General features: G+C 52.2%; 1 protein-coding gene across 1 annotated transcript in view; it reads right to left on the bottom strand.

Annotated features, from left to right (window-relative positions):
* Positions 1-19,003, bottom strand: part of LOC133342103 (rho guanine nucleotide exchange factor 28-like) — a 58,135-nt gene extending 39,132 nt beyond the window's left edge. The window contains exon 1 of the mRNA XM_061551077.1: positions 18,986-19,003. The gene's annotated coding sequence lies outside the window, so the exon portion shown is untranslated. The remainder of the gene's footprint in view (positions 1-18,985) is intronic.
* Positions 19,004-20,661: the final 1,658 nt, after the last annotated feature.

Below are 20,661 nucleotides of genomic sequence, written 5' to 3'. Positions count from 1 at the left end.
CAAGCTGGAAGCTCCACATCTACAAGCTGGAAGCTCAACATCTACAAGCTGGAAGCTCCACATCTACAAGCTGGAAGATCTACATCTACAAGCTGGAAGCTCCACGTCTACAAGCTGGAAGCTCCACATCTACAAGCTGGAAGCTCAACATCTACAAGCTGGAAGCTCAACATCTACAAGCTGGAAGCTCAACGTCTACAAGCTGGAAGCTCCACGTCTATAAGCTGGAAGCTCAACATCTAAAAGCTGGAAGCTCCACGTCTACAAGCTGGAAGCTCCACATCTACAAGCTGGAAGATCTACATCTACAAGCTGGAAGCTCCACGTCTACAAGCTGGAAGCTCCACGTCTACAAGCTGGAAGCTCAACATCTACAAGCTGGAAGCTCAACATCTACAAGCGGGAAGCTCAATATCTACAAGCTGGAAGCTCAACATCTACAAGCTGGAAGCTCAACATCTACAAGCTGGAAACTCAACGTCTACAAGCTGGAAGCTCAACATCTACAAGCTGGAAGCTCCACATCTACAAGCTGGAAGCTCAACACCTACAAGCTGGAAGCTCAATATCTACAAGCTGGAAACTCAACGTCTACAAGCTGGAAGCTCAACATCTACAAGCTGGAAGCTCAATATCTACAAGCTGTAAACTCAACACCTACAAGCTGGAAGCTCAACACCTACAAGCTGGAAGCTCAACATCTACAAGCTGGAAGCTCAACATCTACACGCTGGAAGCTCCACGTCTACAAGCTGGAAGCTCAACGTCTACAAGCTGGAAGCTCAACATCTACAAGCTGGAAGCTCAACATCTACAAGCTGGAAGCTCAACATCTACAAGCTGGAAGCTCAACATCTACAAGCTGGAAGCTCAACGTCTACAAGCTGGAAGCTCAACGTCTACAAGCTGGAAGCTCAACATCTACAAGCTGGAAGCTCACCGTCTACAAGCTGAAAGCTCCACGTCTACAAGCTGGAAGCTCAACGTCTACAAGCTGGAAGCTCAACACCTACAAGCTGGAAGCTCAACACCTACAAGCTGGAAGCTCAACGTCTACAAGCTGGAAGCTCTACATCTACAAGCTGGAAGCTCAACATCTGGAAGCTGGAAGCTCTACATCTACAAGCGGGAAGCTCAACGTCTACAAGCTGGAAGCTCTACATCTACAAGCGGGAAGCTCAATATCTACAAGCTGGAAGCTCCACGTCTCAAGCTGAAGCTCTTCGTCCTACGAGGCAACCACATGGTTGGAAACCCGAGTGAGGGTCCGACCCTTCGTAGCAGTAACTCCTCTGTATAGAGTAGTTAGCTGGGTGGTCACCACCCTAGGCTGTATCGAGTAAAGGGGCCATTACCCCTTTGTGTTACGGTGTTACAATAAATGTGTTGCCTCTAAAAGAAACAACGTCTGTGACTCAGTTGGATTCGCTACAGGTGTATTGTTATTGGTGTATTGGTATTGGTGTATTGGTATTGGTGTATTGGTGTATTGGTATTGGTGTATTGGTATTGGTGTATTGTTATTGGTGTAGCGGTTAGCGCACTGCGCGACCAACCCGTGATTGATTCCCGCTCACGGCCAACAACAGTGACGATTATCTGAACCGGTCCTGGGCCTCCTCTAGGTCGACTCAGCCTCAAATGAGGACCTGGTGCGGTGTGTAAACATCGCCACTGGGGAGACAAAGGTGGCTGGGCGTGGTGCTGGGCACCCACCCCCTCGTGTGCCGTGCCGGCCTTTATAGGTGCTCGCTAACATCAGCACTTGACCCACCAGTCCGTTAAAGGCTATATGGGGCATCTTGCACTGTGGCCCTTCATGTGTGGTATTACATTTTACCACCCGGCTCAAAAGAATTCCATCATCAAAACACTACACCAGGGGTCCTCAAACTTTTTAAACAGAGGGCCAGTTCACTGTCCCTCAGACCGTTGGAGGGCCGGACTATAGTTAAAAAAAAACTATGAACAAATTCCTATGCACACTGCATATATCTTATTTTGAAGTGAAGAAACAAAACGGGAACAAATAAAATATTTAAAATGAAGAACAAGTAAAAGTTAAATCAACAAACTTGCCAGTATTTCAATGGGAACTATGGGCCTGCTTTTGGCTAATGAGATGGTCAATGTCCGGTTCCATATTTGTCACTGCTAGTCGTAACAAGTGATGCAAGTGTGCATCCATTAGTCTAGATCTGGTTGGAGATTTCAAATGTTTCATTCTGGAAAAAGTCTGTTCACAGACATAAGTGCTGCCAAAGATGGTTGCCATTTTGAGTGCATGGTTCCTGAGATGAGGATATGTCTCAGAGGGGAGAGATGCATAGAAATTATGAAGGCTGCTTGACTTGAATGCGTCTTTCAGAGAGTCACAATTCTGCAGTTCAGCCAGTTCCATTTGGTAAATTGTATCCACATTTTCAATGTCAATAGAAAATGGGTTACGGAAAAGCTGTATGTCCTGTTCATGGAGATGAAGCTCTTTAAATCCAAATTGGAACTCCTTTTGCAATTTTTCCAGTGAATCCACACGTTTTGTTTGGGAATGCAACCAATGGTTTTTCCGCTAACATATTTTGAGTTGTGGGGAGATGGCAGAAGTTTTCCTCCTTCACTTGTTTGATGAGGAGGCCTAATTTTACTTCAAATGCTTTGACATGTGATTGCATATCACAGATGAGCTTCACCTTTCCTTGAAGTTGCACATTGAAACTGTTGAGTAGCTCTGTTACATCTGTCAGAAAGGCAAGGTGCCATTTCCATTCTGCATCATTGAGCTCTGGTACTTCTTTGTTTTTTTAAAGCAGAAAAGCTGTAATCTGTGGAAGTCATAGAAACGTTTCAAAACTCTCCCTCGACTCAGCCAACGGACTTCTGTGTGATACAGAACATCTTCATAGTCAACATTTAGCTCAGACAGAAATGCCTGAAATTGTCTGTGGTTTAGTGCATGAGCTCTAATGAAGTTAACACAAGATACCACAAATTTCATAACCGAGTCCCACTTCAGTGATTTACTCCACAGCGCTTGTTGGTGGATGAGGCAGTGTATGGCTATTGGTTGAGAATGGTTATGTTTGTCCATCTCTTGGTTAATGCGAGCAATTACTCCTTTCTTAGACCCCACCATGCTAGGAGCACCATCAGTTGTCACACTGACTAGTTTAGCCCAGTTCAGCTCCAAACCATTCACAGTTTGGCAAACCTTTTCATAGATATCCTCTCTTCTTGGTTCTTTCGGTAAAGTCACGTAGAAGGGAAGTAATAAAATAATAAAAATAAAACATAATAAAATAATTCTCACGACGTTTCGGCCACAACGCAAGCAGCCGTCCTCACGTGAAAACCAGGTCTGTCGGGGAGACAGCGTCTGAATGAAACAGCACACGAGCTTGGAGCATATATAAGCTGGGTTGGAAACGGGGGAAAGAGCGCCTTGACAAAATAATTTGCATATCAAGAGGAATTTAGCATATTTATGGGAAATGCAGGAATGTTATTAGTACTACATATGCAGCACGGGCATATGTAGTACTAATCACATTCCTGCATTTCCCATAAATATGCTAAATTCCTCTTGATATGCAAATTCTTTTGTCAAGGCGCTCTTTCCCCCGCTTCCAACCCAGCTTATATATGCTCCAAGCTCGTGTGCTGTTTCATTCAGACGCTGTCTCCCCAACAGACCTGGTTTTCACCTGAGGATGGCTGCTTGCGTTGTGGCCGAAACGTCGTGAGAATTATTTTATTACTTCCCTTCTATGTGACTTTACCGAAAGAACCAAGAAGATGAATCCCTGCAGTCACGAAAGCTTTAAATCGAAAGATATCCTCTCATGTAGTTGTTCCTTTGATACTTTGCAGTGCAGCAAGCTCTTCTGTGACTTCGAAATAGTCATTCGTCGCACGAATAAAAAATTTGAAGTTGTGCAGAATCACGAACATCATTGCTTTCGTCGAGGGCCAAGGAAAAATAGGAAAGTTTTTTTGTGGAGTTTTGCAAATGCTGATGCAAATTGTCTCCCATTTCTTCAATCCTCCGTGTAATTGTAGGTCCTAAAATACTCACTGTACTAAATAAATCGGCCTTCTCTGGACACATCTCTTTGGCAACAGAAAGAAGGCATTCTTTAACAAATTCTCCCTCCACGAATGGTCTGCCAGTGCACGCTATTAGCTTGGCAACTTGAAAACTTGCTCGCAGTGATGAAATATTTAGCTGCTTCTGCTTCACAAAAGTATTTTGCTGAGTTGTTAATGTATTTTTCAGTTTTAATATTTTATCTTTTCTCACTTCTCCGACCAAACAAGCATATTTATCTTTATGTTGAGTTTCATAGTGTCGACGTAAATTATATTCTTTGAACACAGACACTATATTCTGGCATATCAGACACACAGCTCTTTCATTGTACTGCATGAAAAAGTAATCATAAGTCCACTGTTCTTTGAATATCCGACACTCCGAGTCAATTTTTCTCTTTCTTGACATCATTGTTTCCTAGGGAGTCAAAATTGCTATTAGTAAAATACCAATATATATACAGCGCTACAAAAAAAATATACCAGCAATAACTTTGCCCACACAGAGACATACAGACTCCACTGCCCATCAATGCAGTCTGATTGGGGGAAACTCCGCCCCCTCTCCCTCTTCCACCAATGACCGTCCTTCTCATGTAGAAAAAAAATAACAGGCAGGCAGCGGCGGCAAAAACACCCGGCGGGCCGGATAAATGTCCTCGGCGGGCCGCATGTGGCCCGCGGGCCGTAGTTTGAGGACCCCTGCACTACACCATAGGGCTCATTGCATCTCTGACCAACACCACCTGGCCAGTAAATTAAAACATGTACATCTGGCCCTCAAGATGAACGGTTACTCTGACCGTACAATCCGCCAAGCTGTTTCTCCCACCATACAGAAACAACCACCTGAAACTCCGATCAAAATCATCATGTTGCCATACATAGCAGGCGTTACCAAAAATATTTCCAAAATTCTAAACAAACACAAGATCCAGGTCCGGTTCAATACAGTACACAAAATCCGTGATCTGATCCCATCCATAAAGGATGTCATTCTGGACTTACAGTACCCCGGTGTTTACAAATTTAGTTGTACCTGCGGTGACTGCTATATCGGGGAGACGAAAAGACATATTTCTGACCGAATTCGTGAGCACAAATCAGATTTGAAACACGGCAGAACGAATTATTTGGCCGTAGCTGATCATTGCTTCAACACAGCGGGTTTTCATGATATTGTTTTCTCCGATACCAAAGTACTCTGCAAACCCCCCGGATACTACCAAAGATTTGTCCATGAAGCCATCCAGATATACAAACATAGACACAACTTCAGCCGAGAGGATGGTTTTAAATTAAGCAATCATTGGAAAGATGTCATCAGCCAAGTCAAACTTTAGCTGCCTTATAATTGTACAGCCATTTCCATTTCTTCAAGTTGTTTTCTATTCCCAGCTTGATTCGCCCCTTTTTTAACCAAGTTAAACCAAGTTAAACTTTAGCAGCCTTATAGTTTATTGCAGTATACTGCAAGGTAACCAGTTTGTCAGCTTAAATACTGGCTCCTGGTCATGTGTCTAACTTTTTTCAACCACTTGCCAACGCCTGCACTCGGCGCTCTCTCCCTCCCCCTAACCCCCTGCAGCATAACAACAGGCGGGTTAACTTAGCCCCCCCCCCACGGCCCATCCTGGCTCCTCCCCCCCCTTCACCTGTATATAGTCTCGTGTCTCTTAGAGCTCTCTTCACTTGATACAGTAATTTTGCTGTGACGGTTCCACCTGAAGACGGAAGCTTGTGTTGCCTCCGAAACGTCGTGATTTTATTTATTTTCCTGTTTTTCACCCACATGACTTTACCGACAAAAATAAAGAGTATGGACCCTTGCAGTCACGAAAACTTCAAATCTAGAATTAATGCCCTCTACGTGGAGGAATTTCACTTATCTGTTAGAGTTTTATTTCTTAGAGTTGTATTTCTTTATATTAAAATTATATGGTAATGTGCATCTCACGTAAAAAAAAAGTTGTTCAAGAGTGGAAACTTTGGGGGCGGAAAAGAAGCTCAGCGGTTCGCTGAACGATCTCTCGCTCGTTCAGCGAGACGCGCCTGTGGTAGTGATTTGTTATCGGTTAAAGCGCACCGCAGGTGTGCCGTGGTGGCTAGGAGATGTTAACTCCCTCGCCTGGTACACATGAGGTCGTGGGTTACATTTCGACCCTGATGGCTGCTGTATATTTGGAGTTTGCGTGTCTCTTTCTCTCTCATCATCACGGTGGTTATGAGATGTTAACTCCCTCGCCTGGTCTACAGGAGGTCGTGGTTCTATTTCGACCCTGACGCCTGCTGCTGTATATTTGTAGTTTGCGTGTCTCTCTCGCCGTGGTCGCGTGGATTTTTCTCCAGGTCCTCCGGTTTTTCCCTCCACATTTAGAATCAACCAAGGCCGTAATTATAATATATATTGGAGGGGACACAATTGTGATGCTATGTAAATAAAAACAACAATTTGCTAAACCTTGGCCACAATGTCTGGACTTGTCTTCATATAAATCAGTGTAGATTTCTGTTGATATGATTGTGGTTATGGTTGTACTTTATGAATCCCTAATCTCTGCCATTACATACAATGAAATAAGAAAATAGTAAAAAAGTTAAAACAGAGCAATGTAGTACAATACACTAATAGACATTTTTGTAAAAAATTAATGAAAAGTCCATCCCATGTGTTAGTGCATTTTTAAATATTGTAGGCAGGAAATGAGTTTTCAAACTTAGATATTTTCCTGGGTTGGGACCCCCAGACCCCTGGAAGATTTGGTCCCCCCCAATGTTGACTCCATGGCTACGGCCTTGGATTCAACATCACGCGTTTAGAGTGTTTGACTGCTATAAGTGTCCACGTGATGATGAGGATGATGTGAGCCCACTTCGCTGAGCTGTAATTCGTGATGGCCAGCTGGCTTCTGAAGAAGAGCTCAGTAGCAGCTCAGTGGGGCCTCACCTGGTCAAATAAGGAAAACTGAAAAGTACTTTATAAAAAACACGCTTTAATGAAATGTACCCTACTGGTAATGGAAGAACTCCACGACTCCAGGAAGTGGCCCCGAAGCTTGCCACAACGTAAGGGGCCGTGGTGATTCACAGCCAACGTCAGCTGAGCGTGGACAATTAGACCCAAGCTGAAACATAACATATAAAAAAGAATGTTTAAAAATATATATTTTTTCTTTTTTATGATAGAATATGGTATTGTCATCAGTACGACATAAGTATACCAAGTTTGCAGTCGATACCACATTGGGGAGTGGGTTAAAATTGAGTTACAAGATTTGAGGATACGACAACAACAGACAGAGTGAGTTAAATATAAAAGCGTGTAATAGTTTATCATAGTGTGTTGTAGTTGTAACTGGTGTAATAGTTTATAACAGGTCCCTGCGGGGTGGGCTGGTAGGAACGAATAACCAAAGAATATAAACATAATGTATTATTACACTTGTTTATCCAGGAAAGCCTCACTGAGTCTAAATGTTTTTGTAGGGTCCTGCCAAGTGTTTGCAGTAGGGGGCGATGTTGCTACACCTAATCGGACATCGGACGGACGATATAATCTATTGTAGGCTGGTTCACTTCGTTCCTACCAGTAATAGGTTGTTGTAGTTGTAACTAGTGTAATAGTTTAATAATAATAATACAAAGACAAAGATCCCCCGTGCAGCCTGCGACAGACTGGAGGGGCAAGTGCTGTTAGCGAGCACCTATGAAGGCCGGCACGGCACACGAGGGGTGGGTGGCCAGCACCACGCCCGGCCGCCTTTGTCTCCCCAGTGGCGATGTTTACTCACCACTGCCCCTTACACACTCTCTTACACACTCACCACTCTCTCACCACACTCTCTCACACACTCGCCACACTCTCTCTCACACTCACCCCACTCTCACCATTCTCTCACCACTCTCTCTTACACACTCACCACTCTCACACTCACCACTCTCTCTCACACTCACCACTCTCTCTCACACTCACCACTCTCTCACACACACAACACTCTCTCTCACACACAACACTCACCACTCTCTCTCACACTCACCACTCTCTCACACACACAACACTCACCACTCTCGCTCTCACCCCTCTCTCACTCACTCACCACTCACTCTCAGTCACAAACTCACCACTCACTCACTCACCCCACTCACCACTCACCCCACCCACTCAGTCACAAACTCACCCCTCTCTCTCTCTCACTCACCACTCACTCACCACTCACTCTCAGTCACAAACTCACCACTCACTCACCCCACTCACCACTCACCCCACCCACTCAGTCACAAACTGGCCCCACTGTCACAAACTCACCCCTCTCTCTCACTCACTCACCACTCACTCACCACTCACTCTCAGTCACAAACTCACCACTCACTCACCCCACTCACCCCCACCCACTCAGTCACAAACTCACCCCACTGTCACAAACTCACCCCTCTCTCACTCACTCACCCCACTCACCACTCACCCCACTCACCACTCACCCCACCCACTCAGTCACAAACTCACCACTCACCCCACTCACCACTCACCCCACCCACTCAGTCACAAACTCACCACTCACTCACCCCACTCACCACTCACCCCACCCACTCAGTCACAAACTCACCACTCACCCCACTCACCACTCACCCCACCCACTCAGTCACAAACTCACCACTCACCCCACTCACCACTCACCCCACCCACTCAGTCACAAACTCACCACTCACTCACCCCACTCACCACTCACCCCACCCCACTCAGTCACAAACTCACCACTCACTCACCCCACTCACCACTCACCCCACCCACTCAGTCACAAACTCACCCCTCTCTCTCACTCACTCACCACTCACTCTCAGTCACAAACTCACCACTCACTCACCACTCACCCACTCACCACTCACCCCACCCACTCAGTCACAAACTCACCCCACTCAGTCACAAACTCACCCCTCTCTCTCACTCACTCACCACTCACTCACCACTCACTCTCAGTCACAAACTCACCACTCACTCACCACTCACTCACCCCACTCACCACTCACCCCACCCACTCAGTCACAAACTCACCACTCACCCCACCCACTCAGTCACAAACTCACCCCTCTCTCTCACTCACTCACCACTCACTCTCAGTCACAAACTCACCACTCACTCACCACTCACTCACCACTCACCCCACTCACCACTCACCCCACCCACTCAGTCACAAACTCACCCCTCTCACTCACTCACTCACCACTCACTCTCAGTCACAAACTCACCACTCACTCACCACTCACTCACCCCACTCACCACTCAGTCACAAACTCACCCCTCTCTCTCACTCACCCCACTCACCACTCACCCCACCCACTCAGTCACAAACTCACCACTCACTCACCCCACTCACCACTCACCCCACCCACTCAGTCACAAACTCACCCCTCTCTCTCACTCACCCCACTCACCACTCACCCCACCCACTCAGTCACAAACTCACCACTCACTCACCCCACTCACCACTCACCCCACCCACTCAGTCACAAACTCACCCCTCTCTCTCACTCACCCCACTCACCACTCACCCCACCCACTCAGTCACAAACTCACCACTCACTCACCCCACTCACCACTCACCCCACCCACTCAGTCACAAACTCACCACTCACTCACCCCACTCACCACTCACCCCACCCACTCAGTCACAAACTCACCACTCACTCACCCCACTCACCACTCACCCCACCCACTCAGTCACAAACTCACCACTCACCCCACTCACCACTCACCCCACCCACTCAGTCACAAACTCACCACTCACCCCACTCACCACTCACCCCACCCACTCAGTCACAAACTCACCACTCACTCACCCCACTCACCACTCACCCCACCCACTCAGTCACAAACTCACCCCGCTGTCCCCACACGTGGCAGCAGCAGGAGACCGCGTGGCCTTCTCAACACACACAAAGGGGCCGTGACCCACGTGGCTTGCAGCCTGCTGACGTCACTACTGTACTCTACAGTGTGTCACATACAGTGTCACTACTGTACTATACCGTGTGTCACATACAGTGTCACTACTGTACTATACAGTGTCACATACAGTGGCACTACTGTACTAAACAGTGTGTCACATACAGTGTCACTACTGTACTACAAAGTGTGTAACATAGTGTCACTACTGTACTATACAGTGTGTCAAATGCAGTGTCACTACTGTACTCTACAGTGTGTCACATACAGTGTCACTACTGTACTCTACAGTGTGTCACATACAGTGTCACTACTGTACTATACAGTGTGTCACATACCGTGTCACTACTGTACTGTACATTGTGTCACATACAGTGTCACGACTGTACTCTATAGTGTGGTGTGTTACTGTGTGTGGTGTTACTGTGTGTGTGTGTTACTGTGTGTGTGTTACTGTGTGTGTGTTACTTGTCCGGTAAAACAACCTCCTACCTCCTCGCGGTGCCGGACGGGCAACACTGTCGTGGGCAGTGCTGTGGGGGGAGGGCCAATGCCCATTGGCCTCTCCCCTCATGGCGTCTGTGACCACCACAGTGGCCAAACGGGGGCTCTGGACGGGTGCGAGGGGCTGGTAGCCCCTCCACCTTCAATTAACCACCACTAAACTACGAATTAAACATAAACCTGTAACTAATAAGCTTGTGCCGGAGGCCCTGGGGGGTCAGGCTTTTATGACGTCTCCTGGCCAAACCCCATTTGGCGGAGCCAGGAGATTGAATTTTCACCCTCGGGGCTCCTCCAGAAACAACAAAAAACCATTGCGGATGGCCACGTGGAATGTTCGAACGCTCACTGCGGAGGAGAGGCTGCCACTCCTCTGTCGGGAGCTGGACCGGTACCGCCTGGATCTCTGTGGCATTCAGGAGGTCCGGTGGACCGGTTCTGGCTCCTGCCACCATGAGGGGTGGACAGTCCTCTACTCGGGGCAGGAGACTACCAAACAACAGGGAGTGGCTCTTCTTCTGAACAAAAGAATGAAGGGGACGTGGGAGCGTGGCGGTGAGGTGTGGGAAGCTGTAAGCCCCAGGATACTTTGGGCTCGCCTTCCCATCAACCAGAGGCGAGGAGTGGTGGTCGTGGTTACTTATGCCCCCACCGAAGACGAACATCCGTGGAGGGATGCAAGCAAAGCCGATGAGTCAGACGCTTTCTATGACCTCCTGTCACAAGTGCTGGCTAAAGTGGCCACTCGGGACAGAGTCATCTTGTTGGGTGACTTCAATGCCCGAGTTGGTCATGATGCTGGCACCTGGTCTGGAGTGATTGGAAGGCATGGGCCAGATCAGCTCAATAATAACGGTAGGAGGCTGCTAGATTTTTGTGCAGCCCATGGGCTTGTAATTACCAACACGCTCTTCCGGCATCGGCGCATCCACACAACATCATGGATACATGCCGGGTCCAAGCAAGAACATCTGCTGGACTACATAGTGACGGACCAGTGAATGCGAGCCCATGTCCTTGACACCAGGACCTACTGTGGAGCTGATCTGCCCTCTGACCATCGACTAGCCATCTGTAAGATGCGCCTGCCTTTCTTCCACTCCGGTGGTGGGTGTACACCCAGGATCCCATTCCAACCAAAAGTGGCCTGGTCTCAGTTAGCTGATGAAAGTTGCAAGCGAGAATTTCATCATCGCTTGCAGCTGGGGTTGGCATCGTTCCCCCACTCCACCTGATGTCGAGGGTAAATGGGCGAGGTTTAAGACTGTGACTCATGCAGCTGCAATAGCTGCTTTGGGTACGCGGTCCAGACCTCCCCAGAAACCCTGGCTGACAGAGGAGGTGTTCAGGTTAATTGAGAAAAAGCGACAGGCCCACTCTCATCGCCTACAGCATCCCACGTCAGAGAATGAGGAGGTTTACCGCAGCCTTCGCTCGGAAGTTCGGAGAGCCGTAAGGCGCTGTAAGGATGGGTGGTGGTCGCGGGTTGCTGAGGAGATGGAGTCTGCCTCAGTGGCCCGTGATCACAAATCACTATTTAACTCCATCAAAAAAGTAACCTGCAGCGCCACACCTATTACCATCATTAGAGGAAAAAACGGTGATCCAATCTCCGACCCCCAGGAACAGGTTTGCAGATTTGCTGAGCATTTCTGTGAGGTCCTGGGGTAGGGAAATTCTCTCAGCCAGGAAAACATCATGGCACAAAGTGGTGATAACCCTGCTGAGGCTGCGGTGCCTCAAATATTGGAAGAGGTCACCCCCTGTGAGTGGCTGGCTGAGGTGCCAGCTGTTGAGGAAGTACTGAGGGCGATCCGGAGTCTGAGACCAGGGACGGCTCCGGGCAGAGATGATCTCCCAAGCGAAATGCTGAGGGAGGGTGGCGTTTGTGCACAGACTGCCCTATATGACATCATAACAACAGTCTGGACCACTGGACGGGTTCCGCAGGACTGGAAGGATGCCCTGGTGGTCCCCCTCTTTAAGAAGGGGGACCGTACCGACTGTAACAACTACAGGGGCATCTCCTCCTCAGTGTGCCAGGTAAGGTCCTGGCAAGGATTATTCAACATCGCCTTGCTAGGCACGGTGAGGAGAGGCTTGCGGAGCCCCAATGCGGTTTCAGGAAAGGGCAGGTCCTGCACAGATGCCATATTTTCTGTCCGTCTGCTACAGCAGAGGTGTAGGGAATTCCAAAAAGACCTACATCTCTGCTTTATTGACCTGGTCAAGGCCTATGATACCATCAGTAGGACTGGGCTCTGGGTTGTTCTTCGTGCTTTCGGAGTCCCTGACCCTCTGCTCACGATCATTAAGGACCTTCATGATGGTGAGCGGGCCCGGGTAAAACTACGTGGCCGGGAGTCGGAGCCTTTCCCTGTACACCTTGGGGTGCGACAGGGATGTCCTCTGGCTCCCACATTATTTAACATCTATTTTGACCGCGTAGTTCGTGAAGCCTTCAATAGCTGTACCGGGGGAATTTCCATTTGGTACAGATATAATGGGAGGCTGATCGATGCCCGGGTGCGATCAAAGGATGGCTCCCTATTGGTCAACCACGTTATGTATGCCGATGATTTGGTAATAGCTGCTCATTCAGAAGAGGAGCTGGAGACGCTACTGCTGAGACTGGAGCGTGCCACTAAGAGGTGGGGCCTTACCATCAGCCCCACCAAAACTAAGCACCTGCCTGGGTATTTTGTACCATCGGACACTCCACCCCCACAACTCCCAATTGGTGATGGGGCAGTTGTGGAGAGAGTGGAGAGTTTCCCATACCTGGGCAGTGTGCTAATGATTGGCTCCGGTTTAACAGCAGAGGTCTCACTCCGAATCAGTCGAGCGGCAATATCTTTTCATCGGTTGCGTAACGCTGTGTGGAAGCTACCTGGTCTGTCGCTCCGCACGAAGCTTCAGGTCTTCTCGGCCACGGTCATTCCCTCCCTTCTCTACGCTTGCGAAACGTGGACCCCCCCTAATGGAGCATCTTCGCCGGTTGGAAACATTTAGGCTGGCCTGCCTACGATCCATCCTGGGTTTAACCAGGCTGGATTGTGTGAGGAGCTCACAAGTCCTTGAAAGATCTGGGCAAAGTCCCATCAGTGAGCTCCTCCGGCAGGCAAGGCTGCGTTGGCTGGGTCATGTAGCCCGCATGCCCAGCCACCGCATGCCTAAACAGCTTTTGTTCGGCCGGATCGAGGGGGCTAAACGGGCGCGGCACGGGCTAGAGAAGAGATGGAGTGATGTGGTACAGGAGGACGTGGAGCTGAGTGGACTTGCCGATGACCTGGTACCAGCGGTGTCAAGATCGGCCTCAGTGGAGGAGGCTCGTGAAGGACGCTACTGGGCAGTTGGAGGCAGTCGCCCTCCAACAACAACGGAGGGCGGAGGAGCGACGCTCACAACAACGAGCGGAGCGCCGGGTGGCTAAAGCACAGCAAGTTGGTACAGTAGGGGGCACAGGTGGCGCATCAGCCAGTCATCTCGGTATCTCGGTCAGTCGACCCGTGGCACCTGCTGGGTCTGCCCCGTGACTTCCTGCCAGCGGGCGTTCGACACTTCACGTGGCCTCAAGGTGCACATGGCCTGGCACAAGCTCGTGGTGACGTCACCGCCACTTAGTGGCAAATGGCGGTTGTTGTTGTTGTGTGTTACTGTGTGTGTCACTGTGTGTGTTACTGTGTGTGTGTGTTATTGTGTGTCACTGTGTGTGTTACTGTGTGTGGTGTTACTGCTGCAATGATACACAAACACAAAGATCCCACGTATAGCCTGCGAGACTGTAGGGGCAAGTGCTGTTAGCGCGAACCCATGAAGGCCGACACGGCACACGAGGGGGTGGGTGGCCAGCGCCACGCCCGGCCGCCTTTGTCTCCCTAGTGGCGATGTTTATGCATCGCACCAGGTACTCATTTGAGGCTGAGTCGACCTAGGAGAGGCCCAGAACCGGTTCAGATAATCGTCACCAGTGTTGACCGTAGCGTAGTGCGCTAACCGTTGTACTACCGCTCCCTACATGCAACACATAACACCACACACACAACACACATGACACAATATACACACACTACACACACACTACACAAAACACACACACACACTACACACACACTACACACACGACACCACACACACTACACACACTACACACACACCACACACACAACACACACACACAATTTCCCACACAACACACGCAACACTACACACACACACACTACACACAACACATTATAAAACACTACACACACAACACACGCCACACACACTATACACACACTACACGCCACACATAACACCGCTTATCCCGCTCCCCTCTCATCCCACGGACACCCCACCACTCACCACTCACCCTGCACACTCACCCTCCACTCACCACTCACCACACACTCACCACTCACCCTGCCCACTCACCACTCACCATCCACTCACCACTCACCACACACTCACCACTCACCCTGCACACTCACCACTCACCCCGCCCACTCACCACTCACCCTGCACACTCACCCTCCACTCACCACTCACCACACACTCACCACTCACCACACACTCACCACTCACCCTGCCCACTCACCACTCACCCTGCACACTCACCCTGCACACTCACCCTCCACTCACCACTCACCACACACTCACCACTCACCACACACTCACCACTCACCCTGCCCACTCACCACTCACCCTGCACACTCACCACTCACCCTGCACACTCACCCTCCACTCACCACACACTCACCACTCACCCTCCACTCACCACTCACCACACACTCACCCTCCACTCACCACTCACCCTGCCCACTCACCACTCACCACACACTCACCACTCACCCTGCACCCTCACCCTCCGCTCACCACTCACCCTGCACACTCACCACTCACCACACACTCACCACTCACCCTGCACCCTCACCCTCCGCTCACCACTCACCCCGCCCACTCACCCTCCGCTCACCACTCACCCCGCCCACTCACCACTCACCCTGCACATTCACCACTCACCCCGCCCACTCACCACTCACCCTGCACACTCACCACTCACCCTGCACACTCACCACTCACCCTGCACACTCACCACTCACCCGCCCACTCACCACTCACCCTGCACACTCACCCTCCACTCACCACACACTCACCACTCACCCTCCACTCACCACTCACCACACACTCACCACTCACCCTGCACACTCACCACTCACCCTGCCCACTCACCACTCACCCTGCACACTCACCCTCCACTCACCACTCACCCTCCACTCACCACTCACCACACACTCACCACACACTCACCACTCACCCTGCACACTCACCACTCACCACTCACCCCGCCCACTCACCACTCACCCTCCACTCACCACTCACCACACACTCACCACTCACCACACACTCACCACTCACCACTCACCCCGCCCACTCACCACTCACCCTCCACTCACCACACACTCACCACTCACCCTGCACACTCACCACTCACCCCTCCACTCACCACTCACCCTGCACACTCACCACTCACCCTGCACACTCACCACTCACCCTGCACTCACCACACACTCACCACTCACCCCACCCACTCACCACTCAACCCTCCGCTAACCACTCACCCTGCACACTCACCACTCACCCTGCACACTCACCCTGCACACTCACCCTGCACACTCACCACTCACCACTCACCCTGCACACTCACCCTCCACTCACCACACACTCACCACTCACCCCACCCACTCACCACTCACCCTGCACACTCACCACTCACCCTGCACACTCACCACTCACCCTGCACACTCACCATTCACCCCACCCACTCACCACTCACCCTGCATACTCACCACTCACCCCCACCCACTCACCACTCACCCTGCACACTAACCACTCACCCCACCCACTCACCACTCACCCTGCACACTCACCACTACCCTGCACACTCCCACTCACCCTGCACACTCACCACTCACCCTGCACACTCACCACTCACCCTGCACACTCACCCTCCACTCACCACTCACCACACACTCACCACTCACCCCGCCCACTCACCACCACTCACCCCGCCCACTCACCCTGCACACTCACCCTCCACTCACCACTCACCACACACTCACCACTCACCACACACTCACCACTCACCCCTGCACACTCACCACTCCCCCTGCAACACTCACCCTCCACTCAACCACTCACCACACACCTCACCACTCACCCTGCACACTCACCACTCACCCTGCACACTCAACCCTCCACTCACCACTCACCACACACTCACCACTCCCCTGCACACTCACCCTCCACTCACCACACACCTCACCACTCACCCTCCACTCACCACTCACCACACACTCACCACTCACCCTGCCCACTCACCCTCCACTCACCACTTCACCACACACTCACCACTTCACCCTGCTCACTCCACCCTGCACACTCACCCTCCACTCACCACACACTCACCACTCACCCTGCCCACTCACCACACACTCACCACTCACCCTGCACTCACCACACACTCACCACTCACCCCCACCCACTCACCACTCACCCTCCGCTAACCACTCACCCTGCACACTCACCAACTCACCCTGCACACATCACCACTTCACCACTCACCCTGCACACTCACCCTCCACTCACCACACACTCACCACTCACCCCCACCCACTCACCACTCACCCTGCACACTCCACCACTCACCCTGCACACTCACCCTCCACTCACCACTCACTCACCACACACTCACCACTCACCCCAACACTCACCACTCACCCTCCGCTCACCACTCACCCTGCACACTCACCACTCACCGTGCACACTCACCACTCACCTGCACCATCTCACCACTCACCCTGCCACGCACCACTCACCCTGCACACTCACCACTCACCCCCACCCACTCACCACTCACCCTCCACTCACCACTCACCACACACTCACCACCTCACCCCACCCACTCACCCCTCCGCTAAACCACTCACCCTGCACACTCACCACTCACCCCTGCACACTCACCACTCACCCTGCACACTCAACCACTCCACCCTGCACACTCACCCTCCACTCACCACTCACCCTGCAACACTCACCCTCCACTCACCACACACTCACCACTCACCCCACCCACTCACCACTCACCCTCCACTCACCACTCACCCTGCACACTCACCCCTCCACTCACCACTCACCACACACTCACCACTCACCCAACCACTCACACACTCACCCCCGCCCACTCACCACGTACCCTGCACACTTACCACTCACCCGCACACTCACCCTACACCTCACCACTACACCACACACTCACCACTCACCACACACTCACCACTCCACCCTGCTAACTCAACCACTCACCCCTGCACACTCACCACTCACCCTGCACACTCACCACTCACTCACCACTCACCCTCCACTCCACCACTCACCCCGCCCACTCACCACTCACCCTGCCACTCACCCTCCGCTCACCCCACATCACCCTGCACACTCACCACTCACCCTGCACACTCACCCTCCACTCACCACTCACCACACACTCACCCTGCCCACTCACCACTCACCCTGCCCACCACCCTCCACTCCACTCACCACACACTCACCACTCACCCTGCACACCACACTCACCCTGCACACTCACCCTCCACTCACCATCACCACACACTCACCCTGCACACTCACCACTCACCCTGCCCACTCACCACTCACCCTGTGTACTCACCACTCACCCTGTGTACTCACCACTCACCCTGCACACTCACCACTCACCTGCCCACTTACCACTCACCCTGCACACTCACCCTGCACACTCACCACTCACCCTCCGCTCACCCTGCACACTCACATCACCCTGCACATCACACTCACCACTCACCACTCACCCTGCACACTCACCACTCACCCTGCACACCACCACTCACCCTCCACTCACCACTCACACACCACACCACTCACCACTCACCCTGCACACTCACCACTCACCCCGCCCACTCACCCTCCACTCACACACACCCTGCACACTCACCACTCACCACACACTCACCACTCACCCTGTGCACTCACCACTCACCCTGTACACTCACCACTCACCCCACTCACCACTCACCACACACTCACCACTCACCCTGCACTCACATCACCCTGCACACTCACCACTCACCCTCCACTCACCACTCACACACACTCACCACTCACCCTGCACACTCACCACTCACCCTGCACACTCACCACTCACCCTGCACACTCACCACTCACCCTGCACACTCACCCTCCACTCACCACTCACCCTGCACACTCACCACTCACCCTGCCACTCACCACTCACCCTCCACTCACCACTCACCACACACTCACACTCACCCCGCCCACTCACCACTCACCTGCACACTCACACTCACCCTGCACACTCACCACTCACCCTGCCACTACCACTCACCCTCCGCTCCCCACTCACCCTGCGCTCACCCCGCGAGGCTGCAGGGCGCGACACGTGGTGGTGTGGTGGGGCTCGTGCGGGAGTCGCCGCCCGGCACCCCACGCGCTTCTCCCGCAGCCGCCGCTGAGTCCCCCCCCCGTGGGGTCCCGTGGGGTCCCCTCGGCCCCCGCTCGCTCGACCCTGGCGGGACCCCCTTGGGGAAGAAGGGGGCCGCTGGGGAAGGAGGAGACGAGCCGCTGCTGCTGTTTGGTGATGGCGCAAAGCGGCGGCGTGGGGTGCAGGGTAGGCGGCGCTCGCGGGCGGTGGTGGTGGTGGGAGGTAGTGGGGGTGGTGGTGATGGTGGTGGGGGGATGGTAGTGGGGGTGGTGGTGATGGTGGTGGTGGGAGGTAGGGGGGTGGTGGTGGTGGTGATGGTGGTGGTGGGAGGTAGTGGGGGTGGTGGTGGTGGTGATGGTGGTGGTGGGAGGTAGTGGGGGTGGTGGTGATGGTGGTGGTGGGAGGTAGTGGGGGTGGTGGTGGTGATGGCGGTGGTGATGGGAGGTAGTGGGGGTGGTGGTGTGATGGTGATGGTGGTGGGAGGTAGTGGGGGTGGTGGTGGTGATGGCGGTGGTGATGGGAGGTAGTGGGGGTGGTGGTGATGGTGGTGATGGGAGGTAGGGTGGGTGGTGGTGGTGGTGATGTGGTGGGAGGTAGTGGGGGGTGGTGGTGATGGTGGTGATGATGGTGGTGGGGGGTGGGAGTAGGGGGGTGGTGGTGATGGTGGTGATGATGGGGTGGTGGTGGGAGGTAGTGGGGGTGGTGGTGATGGTGTGTGGGAGGTAGTGGGGGGGTGGTGGTGATGGCGGTGGTGATGGGAGGTAGTGGGGGTGGTGGTGATGGTGGTGATGGGAGGTAGTGGGGGTGGTGGTGGTGGTGATGGTGGTGGTGGTGGGAGGTAGTGGGGGTGGTGGTGATGGTGGTGATGATGGTGGTGGGAGGTAGTGGGGGTGGTGGTGGTGGTGGGAGGTAGTGGGGGTGGTGGTGGTGGTGATGATGGGGGGTGGTGGGAGGTAGTGGGGGTGGTGGTGGGAGGTGGTGATGGTGGTGATGATGGTGGTGGTGGGAGGTAGTGGGGGTGGTGGTGATGGGAGGTGGTGATGGTGGTGATGGATGGTGGTGTGATGGGAGGTAGTGGGGGTGGTGGTGATGGTGGTGATGGTATGTAGTGATGGTGGTGATGATGGGTGGTAGTGATGGTGGTGGTGATGGGAGATGGTGATGATGGTGGTGATGGTCATCACCACACACCATATCATTCAGTCATCTCCATCGCACCACCACCAACACTGATGGCGATGGCCCAGATGTTGGTGGCATTATGAAGGTGGATGATGACGCTGAACACCTGTTAAAGAGCTTCCTAGCTCATCGGATTCCTCCAACATCAATATTTCCGAGAATGATGGTGCTCATGGTTGAGGGCGTGTGATGGTGATGATTGGATGGTGATGATGATGATGGTGGTGTTTGATGGTAGTGATGGAGGCATGGGGTGGGGATGAATGATGACCATATTGGTCGTGGTGATTGGTGCTGATGATGATCAATGGGTGGATGATGTGCTCCAATGCAGATGATGGCACGATTGTGAATGGCCGTTGGTGGTGATTGTGGGTGTTAGTGGTTGTGGTTTGGGCGATAATGTTCATGTATCGGTGCTGATTGT

This window comes from Lethenteron reissneri, chromosome 1 (assembly GCF_015708825.2).
Source record: "Lethenteron reissneri isolate LAM-NWPU_2019-01 chromosome 1, ASM1570882v1, whole genome shotgun sequence".
NCBI lineage: Eukaryota > Metazoa > Chordata > Hyperoartia > Petromyzontiformes > Petromyzontidae > Lethenteron > Lethenteron reissneri.
The sequence above is the reverse complement of the archived record's forward strand: the minus strand, read 5'-3'. Positions and strand labels throughout refer to the sequence as shown.